We start from the raw sequence: 12,096 nt of genomic DNA on the forward strand, positions 1-12,096 counted from the left end.
AAAAAGGAAGTCAGTTCTTTCACCCTGATTTACTGCACTGACAAAGAAACCCCTCCTGATTTACATTATAGTGTGTGAATGAAAAATTGGTATCATACATGTCAAAATGTTACCTGATACATTTTTTAGAATCAGAGATTACACCACAAATATTTTTAATGAAATCTAAAAGCAGATGAGTGAATTTAAGCCTCTAATTCATTAAGAGGTAAACTTCAAGGCTGAAGGACATATGTCACTTCTGGGGGATTCCAAAGGAATCTATATTTTCCACCAGAATTTTAGCATCATAGGAAAATGTGACAGTAATAATAATACATGATATTATATACTGCTAGAGAAGTTGGACAAATTACATCTGCTACTGAATAGATGTGGAAAGAGTCTGTATTAGAAAACTTCCTGCTGGGTCACAAACATACATCCATAATGGTTTGTTTTCAGCACAAGAGAAATTGCCATTGTCATATTCCAAACTGAGTGTAAATTGTTTTATTATAAACTCCCTGTTGGTCCCTGTTTAACTGAGAAATCGTTCAATCTAAATTTATCTTCCCTCTGCATGGCATTGCCACGTGTTGGTATCACCAAACTGTGCCTCTGTAACAAAAATACTCTTCTGTTAAAAGACAGACTGCACTCTTGATCTTAAGCAACCTTGCCACAAATTAACTTTTGGTTTGCCCCCACTTACTTTCATTTGTAATCCAAGGCTCTCAATCTCATTAATCCAAGGCTTCATTGTTATCGATTCACAAGACAATCTCTACAAACTTCCACCATGCCTCACAATTAGAAATTTATATTTTACATAGTCCAGATTAGCAATGATAGATATACATATTCCTGCCATCCTTCATTCAAATCACTTTTTAATTTGATTTCCAAGTAAACTGACCTGTTTAAATAATACCAATGAAATATACAGAAAAGAAATACATAGCATTTGTGGTTCTCCTTTGCATTTTTTACTCTTCCATCACACTTTTACCATCTGATGGAAACAGGGTAGGTGACAAAGACTCAGAGAGAACCATGAAGCAATGGCTCAGCCATTATAGAGGCTCTGTTTAGCGTGAGAAGGTCTTATTGTTGTCTCCAAGAGCTCCACCAAGGAAGGCTTTGTTGAGGATGTAATTTTTCACTCTTAGTGAGTGAAATCTTAGTGCCATGAAATGTCAATCTGAAGCAAAATCAAATCCACCACACTTAGTGTCACAAACAGCTCTATTGTATCAACAAGAGCACAGCTGAGGAAAGCAAATAAATCTGGGCCTACACTAAATACCTACTTAAAGATTAAAAGTGTTATACTTGCATTTATTTGTATTGGAAATATATGTTTGATTTTCATATGTAAACATCTGCCCACATTCATAAGGGGACGGAGTTGTTCAAAACTAAACAGGAGGTTTTATTTAATTTTCCTTAATTGGTGATTACAAACAAGTAGGGCATCAGAAAACACTTCCTACTCACTAATTTAAACTCTGGGGAATAGGAATATATTTTGTATCTTGTCACTCTTCACTGGAAACCTGGAGCAATTTCTATATTTTCTTTAAGAAAGGAGGTTGAAAGGCAGGATGTTACTAGAAAATGAGGTGATCCAATCTTTCCAGCTTCTCCACATTCTCACTGCCCAATGTGGCAGCCAGCTCAGACAGTGTGACTTGCATGGGCAAGCCAAACAAGGTGATAGGTGCTGTCTCAGAAGAAAGCAGGAAGGCAGAATTGTTTGTCTAATTATACTAATAAAGGGCATCCTTAAAGCATATAATTCATTCCTCTTTTATATGGTTTTCCAGAAGAGGAAAACTAAGGAAGAGCTTAGCAGAAGGGTGACGCCTTCTGTTACTTTTTTTTTTTTTTTTTTTTTTTTTTTAAAGAATCCATGATTTACTGGGTGGAAAAAAACACAGTCCTTCCAAATCTCTTTTTATAATGGGTTTATTCCAGTTTCTCTTCTGCCCCAGGATTTTTTTGCCTATCTGGAGAAAGTAGAAGCCACAAGTGATGAAAAACGATAGTTTACCTCCAGGTGACTCTGAGGTCTTCTTCCAAATTAAGAAGGGAGTTTGCCTATTATTTTTCCAAAGTATGCAGAAATTTAGGTGGTTATCTGAAAAGTGGGTGTTACAGCATGGCTTTGACTCAGCTAAAACTGAGTAAGGGTTATTTCCTACAAGAACTGAGTAAGGGTTATTTCCTACAAGAGGAAAGAGGACCTGAGTTTGCCACTACCCTTCCCTTGCCTGAGTGCTGTTGTTCAGTTCAACAGCATGTGATGGAGAAGCTGTGAATGTTCCTGAAGCAGTCTGCCACTCTCCACTGGCAGCCAGTAGGTCCCAGCTAGTCCAGCTGTGGCTAAATTAAGAAGTCACAGGTGCAGCAATAATCTAGCAGCAGGAACTGAGTCATTGTGGATATTCTTTTGGATATAGAACTGCAGCTACAGGCTGAGGTCTGTCTCTGGTATGAACTTCCATCATATCCTGGAAGCTAGTTAAAGTAAATCTTCAGCAGGAACCTCAGAAGTTAGAGAAGGAGATAAAATTTAGCTGTACTTTAATTTTTGGACATGTGTGGTATCCTGTATAATTCTGGAGTTCCCCTAGCCTAAAATGAGATAAAAATTAAGAGTATTTGTAATGAAAAGCAGTAACAAATATTTCTGCTACTGGCATGTCTTTCCTATTGGGAAAAACAGTATGTGAAATATTATTAGATAGTTTGCTGTAGCTGCATGATATCTGTTTATTAGAACCCATTGATGTAACTAGGAAGCATAAACATTACATTTGCCAATACAACTATTGCCACAGAAAAGCACACATCATCACCGTTATTGTCTTCACAAGGGTATGTTCCAAAGAGATTTACACTGGGCCAATCAATAATTTGTGGGGGTTTTGTTTAAAAAAATCAGTGTCTCATGATATTCAAGCACAACTTTAATCTTCCTTTGGACAAGCATCTAAAAACAAAGAAGAAATGATACATTTGAATGTAAGAACCTTGCAGAAAAAAAAGATTTTCTATTAATCCAAGTCAAGAGCAGTAACTATGTACAGATGAAATGCATCCAAAATGCAGTACACTTAGCGGTAGGATCTCACTTATTCCAAAGCTCCCAAAATCAGAAATCTCTTAATGAAGTATAACTGAGTAACTCAGATGCAAAAATGAAGAAAGTGTTCGCTTTGTGAGAAAAGCAGCACAGAGAACCCATTAAAGGAGAGATTAGAGCTAGAGGAAGCAAGTTAGGAAACCCATACAGATAAAATAGGAACAAAAAAGAACTAGTGCACATTTGATTTCTGAAAACTTTTGAAAAAGCCCTAGTCAAGAAAAACAAAGGAGAAGAAATCAAAACAATGTTTTTTTCTATGCAGATAGAAAAAAGAAAAGCAATATCTGAGGGTGATGTAAGCACGCTAACTGGCTGCAAAGTGAGTAACTGAAGGGACTTACAAGGTGAACAACATTCTGAGTGCCAGAAGAATTTACTTGTATGTTAATCATTCACAATCTGGGAAAGAATTAAAATGCCTACCCACTCCTCAATTATCATAAGTTTTGGGTTTATGGTGGTGGGAATATTATTTAAATGGAAAAAACATGAAAAAGAGCTTAAAAAATTAATTTTCTGATTTGCAATACATTTTAGTGCAATCATTATCCCACTAACATTAAGTCCTAACTAGAAAAAGTCCTTTTATACCTGAATCTCCTGTTCCATTTCAAAATTCAGCAAGTCAATATATTTATTTCTATATGTACATTTTAAAAAACATGTTTTGAATGAAAACTATCCTTAACGATAAATTTAATGCCATGTTTTCTAAGGCCTCTTTCCGCCCATCTCCAATTTTGTTACTTCTACTTGCTTGTTACCGCATAGCTGTAGTGCACATTCTGGGGCGGGGAGGGGGAGTGAAGGGGCTTGGAAAGGGCATCTAGTTCAATGTTAAGCTGAGATAAAGCCATAACTTGCTTTAGACTTATCTATGTCTATCTCAACTGTGCGATACGACCCTCTCTTCTTGCTGAGCTGCATTATCTGATTTTGATACTGTGTATCAGCTGACAGACTACTTCTTCTTGAGCTTTATTCTTGCCACTGTGGTTTCAAAAGATAGCTGCAATGAAGTATGGACAAATATTTAACAAATCTAAGGAAATTTGGAAATAATTTTACTAGATAGTTTTATAGTAAACTATTTGACAACAATCAGTAGTTTTCAAATACAAGAATCAGCTAAACTTGCTTTTTTGTCATAAGTGCAATTATTCGCAGTGAAATTAAGTTGTCATTAATTTCCAGTTCATTCCTAACAGTGTCTTGCTATTTTATGTTAATCCAGACTATTTAAAATCAACTGTCCTGTTTGAAGTGCCCTGTGAAACATCTTCAAAAGTAACTGATCGGAGAAACAGGAGCGCAAGTTAAGGTAGGAAAAATCAGCAGCAGAAGAAAAAGTTTTAGGGCCTTTAAGACAGCCAAACACTGTCTTAAGACCAGGAGATGGCTAGAAAATGTGGAGCATGTTTTGAGACTTCAGCTGAATTCTGGAACTAACAGGTAGTGATATTATCCAAGCCACCAAACTTCAAGAGGCTTTCAAAGGTTTTGGCTTTGGCCCGCTTCAGTGCAAAAGCAATTATGTTGATTCTAGAATACTTTCAACTTCCTGAATTACAGAAACAGCTAATAGTGTTCTACCGTTAAAGACTGATTAGAGCTTCAAGCTTCAGCTGGAATGGGTCCAGAGATGCTTACATCTGTTTTTATGCTTCAGTGACCACTGAGACTCAGTAAAGAAAGGTAACAGTTTGGATTTTGATCCTGTTCTACTCTTGTACCATAACTGTTGAAAGAAATCCTTGTCTTCTGTCTCCCACCAACTATTCTAAAATGTCATCTCCTAAGCACGTGTTTATTTATAAGAACAGCTTCAAAGGGTTTAAATTTTGTGTTCAGAACAAAGGACACTAAGTTTACCAGTAGAATCAGCTTACGTTGCTTCTGCAACACCCATACCTGACATGCTTTGTCAGAGCTTCTGATTTATAAAACGTAAAAGTTATACCAGAGAACAACCATGGGCCCAGAAATACCTTAACTGTAAAATATTTGCTTCTGTCTGATTTGCTTTATTCAATTTCTTTGATTAAGCCTTATTAAAGGATAGTTAGGTCTTCATTACAAATGTTACACAATATGTAAAATCTGTAGGTTTTGTTATTCCACTACCTTTCTGATGGCAAAAATAAATTTTCTTAAAATAAGACTAAAAAATATTTATGGACTACCCCTGCTCTGTTTTTCATTCAGCATCTAAATATTCAAGGTAATCCAAAGCTTAACTCCACACATTATGAAAACTACCATTTTAAATTAATTTATGTTTAAAATGACCTATAAAACCTTTCATCTAAACCTCGGTTGAGATATCAGTTGCTTAAATATATTCAACCCATTTATCAGAGTCCTATCACCTCTCCTGTTCTTATTTAATTAAGAATTACTTTTGCCAGCCACAGGAGAATCAGAAGAGCTTTCTTTTGAGTTATTCACAAAGTGGTAAAATAACACATGCAGATACAGCAGCTGACAACATAAGCAGGGTCAGTATTAGGACAAACTGGCCAAAAAGAGCAGCTTTTGGCATAATTTTAATCAGTCCTTGGGTGCATGAAATGTCATGGAGTTTCATATGAAATGAAATTATCCCTTTCTCTTAGCTTATTTCTGTTCCAACTAATCCTCTAACTCTTTATTAAACATTATCTTTACCATCTGCTCTGGGTGAATGTTCAACACCTTACAGAAGAACTCTGGGCTGATTGGTTTTTATGGGCAACATGATCTCAGTTTTATGCACATATTTAGGATTATGTCAAGGACAAAGAGGATGAATAATCCATTAACTGTAATAAGCAAGAACCCATATCAGTGCAGCTAGAACATGTGTTATGTTTCAAAAGCAAAAGATGAATTAGAGATACGTGGATCATAAAATACCCATAACCCAGGACCCTCTCTGTACTAGGAGATCATTTCCATACATACACACTCCACTAAGCAGCATTTCTGGAAGTGACGTTTTAGTCTTGATGAATCAGACTTTTTAGTGCTGAAACGGCATTTCCAACCCTACAACATGCAAAGAAGCAGCTCCACTGAACTGGACATTTCCTCTAACACGGAACAGATGGCAGCAAAATATCTGCCCCATTCATATGACTTTCAGCCACATCTATATGGTCAATAATAGAATGCTACTTTATGTTCATACTTTTTTGTAAGCCTCTAAAATAAATTATCAAGCAACTGATACCATTTAAAATCACAGTCTAAAAATTTACATTTAAAAAAGTAATTGTCAAAGGTTAGTCAGATGCTGCTATCAATTAGATCCAGTTATTGCTTCCACTCTTTGATAACCACAAACATTAAAATAACATTATCACTATTAATCATAATATTTAGTGTAATGTGTATCATCCTACCAAGACCTCATTTGCCTCAAAACACATAATTGTAAGAGTTTGGTTCCTTGTCACAACATTTCATGTAATTACTCACCTCTTTCACCTTTACGCATCTGTTGCAATAATTTGTCTTCCTTTGGCTAACCTTTCAGACCAAAGTATTTACCCTCTCTTCCACTATAAAGGTTTATGATCCCATAATGAATAACAATTATGATGGTATCTGATCACAGTGTGTATATTAATGGCAGAAAATATCCGGACAATATGTCTTTACTCATCTCCTTGCAAAAGGTTTGCGCCAGGTATACTTGCAGTATGCTCTAAGATATAATGACAGACTACTCTTCTAAACATTTTCAGCAATTTGCAGAGAATTATTTGACCCACAGTGAGCAGTATACTTCACTACTATATCATGCTAACATAAAGGGAAGGATCAAGGTTTTCTACTGATGAAGGAATTCTGTTGATTTCAGCAGACCTAGCTTATTTTAAGTCGTGTGGTCTATACACTTTTAGAATTGGTGGCACAGTAAGGACTCTCAGAGAGATACATGCTACTGACTACTGGATATGTTGGTACAGACTATGAGGGTTGTCCACCTGAGAGCTTTGACTAGTAACAGAAGGCTGTATTAAATCCTGGTATTCAAACCTCAGTACTCTACAAGCTTAGGCTGACCAGCGACCTTGACTTCTTTACATGCTCTTCTAGTACCCACTATGGGCAAAACAAGTAAGAAGAGAACCACTGAAACTTTCTGCCAGGTACCGTGCTTCAGACCACTGCCCTCATAGCTCACTGGATTAGAGGGAGATCAGATTGGACCCTAGCTCAATTATTATATGGGAACCTGCTCAAGTTGGATACCCTAAGCTAAATCTCAAGTGTGCTAGGCAGGAGATGAAAATCTACACAATAGTTGCATAGCTCAGGTTCTTGGTAAACTTATTTTTCTAAACTTCAAGACTGGTGACCAGCTTAGAAGTACAACCTGTTAATTAAAAAAGAATAATAGAGCTAAAAAAGCCCAAAACATCATTATATTAAATGGCAAACAATAACCTAGTATCTTCCTCTCCAAGTCCTCCAGCTATAGCCAGCATTCAGTGGTAGTAATAGGTAAGCAAGGAAGGATCCAGATACCAGATGCAACAACGCATATTTCTTTCCTCTCTCCCTTTCCCTCTGCAGGAGTCCTCCACCCAGGAATAAAACAAAAATTCACATTCCTACTTCATCTCAAACACAAGCACAGAAGCCCTGGGGGGTGAAGAAGGAAGTGAAGAGGAATGGTATAGAGTCCTTCTATAAGCATTTCTAGCTGAGATCCCAGACTCTAACTGTCATCATATTTTTGCCCCTGTCAGAACCACACGCCAGTACTTTGATTAGTTTAACCTTTCAGTCTTCCACCTCAGATTTAAACAGCCAGTGCATTCTTCAGTTAAGTCTATTATATCTTGGAATCCTTCTGTTTCATGTGAATATGTATGTACCAGTGGAATAAATATGACATAATATGGCACATATGCTGAGCATTGTCTACATTTCTGTAGTTAAGCATGCTTATGTCACAGAATTTCTCATGTAAATAACTGGCTGCTTAATACACACATAGAGTTCTTCATAGACAAAATAGTCTTTGTGAATCCCCCAATTCAGCATACAAATGCTATTAATAAATTAAAATCTTCTGAATAAAGGTATACATAATATTCAGAGTAAATCCCATTTATGATAGGATACTTCTAGAGAGAGAAAAATGGGTTCCAAACACTGAAGTCTGGTCAGGGGTCTAGGCCACTCACCAGAAGGCCACTCCTATCAGCTCTCATCCTAACCACTGAACTTCAAAGACTCTGTGAAAGTCAGCATGGAGTTATTTTTTTCCTGCTGATACTTCTATTAAACCTATTTGTATGAAAGAAATTAAAGTTACTTTTCAGGTATGCCTGTTGAAGAATGCCAATTTTCACCCCAACGGGAATCTTAAAACAGAAGATAAACTTAGTATTCATTCTTATGGAGAAAGTGTCTCTCCCTTCCCCAAATCTTGTTTACATATACACATACATGCATGATTTACCTGAGGAAGGACAGTAGGAGATGTAGAAGAACCATCTCCAAGATAAAAACCTTGAAAGTATAAAAAGAGGAAAGCAAAAGAGTTATGTAAAGTGTTAAAGGGAAATAAAGATTTTATACATACCTTAACTGTGAGCATGAGTAATACACAAAATGGATTTGGTTTAGGTTATCAGCTTTTATCCAGATTATCCAGACAATCAGCATCTGGTTTAAGTCCCCTATGTAACCATCTGTAGTAATGTCACATGAAGGATTAGCCTTATCTGACATTTGTATGAATATATGGATGGAAGGAGAGGAAGGAGTGTGAAATGGAGTACACTTGTTAAAACCTAAAATCAGGTGAAACCACATCTATTTGCTGATTCTGATAATAACTGTGGGATTTTTTAACTTTTCAAGCATTAGTGTATGTATTAAAAAAGAAACAGATCCTCGCTGATTTTTTTAAAGAAAAGCAGACAAATTGAGAAAAAATAATATATTTTTATGTTTGACCTTTTAAACATAACTAGAACATTAAATAAAAATAAAGCCTAATTCTTCATGTTCAGTTATGACAGATGGGTGTGATCACAAAAACATCAAAGGGAGGCTTACCCTAATCCTGTAAAGTGGTAAGTGGCTCCTGAAAGGTCCTGTGTGCCTTCTAATCCTACTGAGGATAGCCTACAAGTGCATCAAGAGGTAATGGGAGTAAGTAACAAGGGTAGTAGTGGACTTTCCTATCCATAGGAGGAACAATATATATCAAAAAGATCTGATAAGTTAGGAAATAACCAGATTTATCTAAACATAGAGATCAGATAGTGGGAAGATGTGTGTTTATTTTCCACTCTTCATAAGCTTATATTGTATGTATAGTACGGCCTTAGGCACAGAGCATGCGGCTCTAATTCAGAAAATCTGGCTTCTCTTCCAGGCTCTGTTAGCTGCACAATATTGCACAGTGCCCCAGGCCAGTATCTTGGCATCAGTGTCTTCTTTTCACAAATGAGAATAAAGAGATCCTTTGGATAAAGTGAGAATAAAGGATCCTATAAACTTGAGGCAGGTAGCACTACCTTTGGAAGAACAACTGAATTGGAATGACTGTCGATCAGGTCAAGTCCACAAAGAAAAATCTTTTCATCCTAAAATGGCCAGGTGAAAGGTCTAAATGAAGACTGGGCTGAGAGGCTAGGTGCTATGAGAACATAGTAAATAGTACTGCAGTGAAGTGTGGCAGCTAAATAAACAAGGTATATTGTGACAATGCCAACCACTCCTCCCCAGTTTAAAACAAGCCTGCTAAGTCAGGCAGCACAAGTACCTTACGCAAAGTGACAGATGATATCTAGGGGAGCTTAAGAACTAAGCCTCAGCCAGTTTTATCTCATCTCAGTGAAAATCTAGAATGACTCCTATTGGTCATATAAGACATGAATATCTCATTTCCTTGGGTGAAATGGCCACAATTAATAGCTGATATTAAAAAATCACTTCTTTATATGTGTATTATTAGATGTCGCATGTCCATGAGGTAGCTCAACGCTTCTTTTTTTCAGATATCCAGACACTGACTGCTGTTACCAGGCAGAATGTCACTAATGACTACATTTTATAAATTTGTGTGAGACATTTTTATAGCACATGCTGTATTGGCACCATTGCCCAGTACTGCATGCAATTACTTTGTTGTTGCTGTTGTTGCTGAGGGCCAAGCTCTAACAAATTAAATTTAGAGAAGGGAAATAGGCTTATATGCAAATGGAATTAAATGCTGACACAAGGATAAAACAGCACTGGATTTAGACAGGGCTCTCCCCCCGACTTTCTAAACAATCATTAGATTTAAATTGAGCAGACAGATTCATCTTTGATTTAACTCCACTATAATCAATGGAACTGCAGCAGGGATGAACCTGGAGCAATATGGTTTTGACAGTTTTTATGCAATGGCTATCCAGAATGAAGTAGATGAAACAGATTTTTTTTTGGTTATAATTTGTGAAATTATTTCCCCATCCCCAAATCCCTACATCAAGGAAATTAGTTAGTGCATAAAAATGGGTAAAGTAGGCAGCTGCATGCCAACTATCAACTGCTGACCACAGGCTCTGTACCCATAAACTGAAAGCCAAAGTATTTATCTTGACTTACCTGTGATCCAGAAAGAACTCCCTAATGGTATAAGTACAGCTGGATAATTGCATGGTTTCTTCTCAATATCACTTGCACTGTATAAAAACAATGAAGTACCTTTAGTGTTTCTATAATATTAGTATCACATAGAAATAATTGCTGAATTTAGAAAATTATGTTATTTGATCATCTATAAAAGACCTAGGAAGAATAATGACTGTTGGTCTGATCACTGCGTTAGATGAGATCCATATTTCAGTAAACTTTTAGAACCCCTGTTTGCATTTTGTGCCTTTATTACATGACTGCCCCTATACATGGGTTCCTCTCTTACCTGTCTCCACTGGCACTTCTTATGGAAAGAAAAAATTGTTTATCAAAATACTCTGTAAGTTAATGTAGGACCAAAGGACTCTGGCAATATGCACTGTATATGGAACTAATGAGGAACCAGGGATCATTGCTTGTACCAATCTGACAGACCCTGATTTTTTTGGCACCTTGTTTTTGGCACCTAATCCTCTTTCATTTTTCTCTCTCTTTCTAGTTTTTCATTGCTTCTTTTCAGCTGACAGCTCATTGCTTATTCATTTATTCATGGGTCTTATTTTTTTGGTTTTGAGGATACTTTATTCGATGGTAAATTCAGAGAAATTACAGTTTGCTATTCTGCACAGCCACTTCTCTGTATTAAAGCCATCAAATGATACAGAGAACTTCTGTACAGGCATGAAGTTTTACCCTTATTGTGTCACAGTTTTCGCTCTTACATTACTTTCTCCCACATAAACAAAGTTCTAGCTTCTTTTTCACTGTAGACATAGATATAATGCTATCTTAGGTAACTGCTAATGTTTGCTAATTTGAGGGAAGCATAAGAGACTTCCTACTGGCTCCTATGACATAGTCACCATCAGCCAGAGTTTGCAGATGATCTGGCTGAAATATTAGAGTAGTACAGAGCTTTTTACTTCGAGGCCCATGGAGCCCCTGGGTCCACAGTAGGTAATTAAGAGAATATTGTCAAGAAATAAGTCCATGCATTAAAATAATTTGTTAACTGCTACAATAGAGTTATCCTCAGTTGGTAGAGTAGCCTTGGGACTACAGGTACTCTAGGCAAAAACAGCAAAGCAGACAAATTTCAAAATGCAAAACTAATTTCACAGCAAGACTCACTTCAAATCAAATAGCCTTAGCAAAGTATCAATTTCTTTTGTACACCTTGGCTTCCATATATAAAAACAAGAGGTAAGAATCAAACAAGACAAATACCTAGCATTGCACTTAAATTGATGGGATTACTGATCTTTGCTTACATTTGCTGTTCTGTAGTAAATCACTAGGGACATAGCCAAACAGTGCCTCTCAGTAGTATT

General features: G+C 36.6%; 1 long non-coding RNA gene across 1 annotated transcript in view; it reads right to left on the reverse strand.

Annotated features, from left to right (window-relative positions):
- The window catches only part of LOC141960666 (uncharacterized), a 255,631-nt gene that overhangs the window by 205,543 nt on the left and 37,992 nt on the right, over positions 1-12,096 (reverse strand). The window contains exon 2 of the long non-coding RNA XR_012633680.1: positions 10,736-10,812. This is a non-coding gene — a long non-coding RNA (uncharacterized LOC141960666). The remainder of the gene's footprint in view (positions 1-10,735; positions 10,813-12,096) is intronic.

The sequence above is a fragment of the Athene noctua genome, chromosome 5, assembly GCF_965140245.1.
Source record: "Athene noctua chromosome 5, bAthNoc1.hap1.1, whole genome shotgun sequence".
Lineage (NCBI taxonomy): Eukaryota > Metazoa > Chordata > Aves > Strigiformes > Strigidae > Athene > Athene noctua.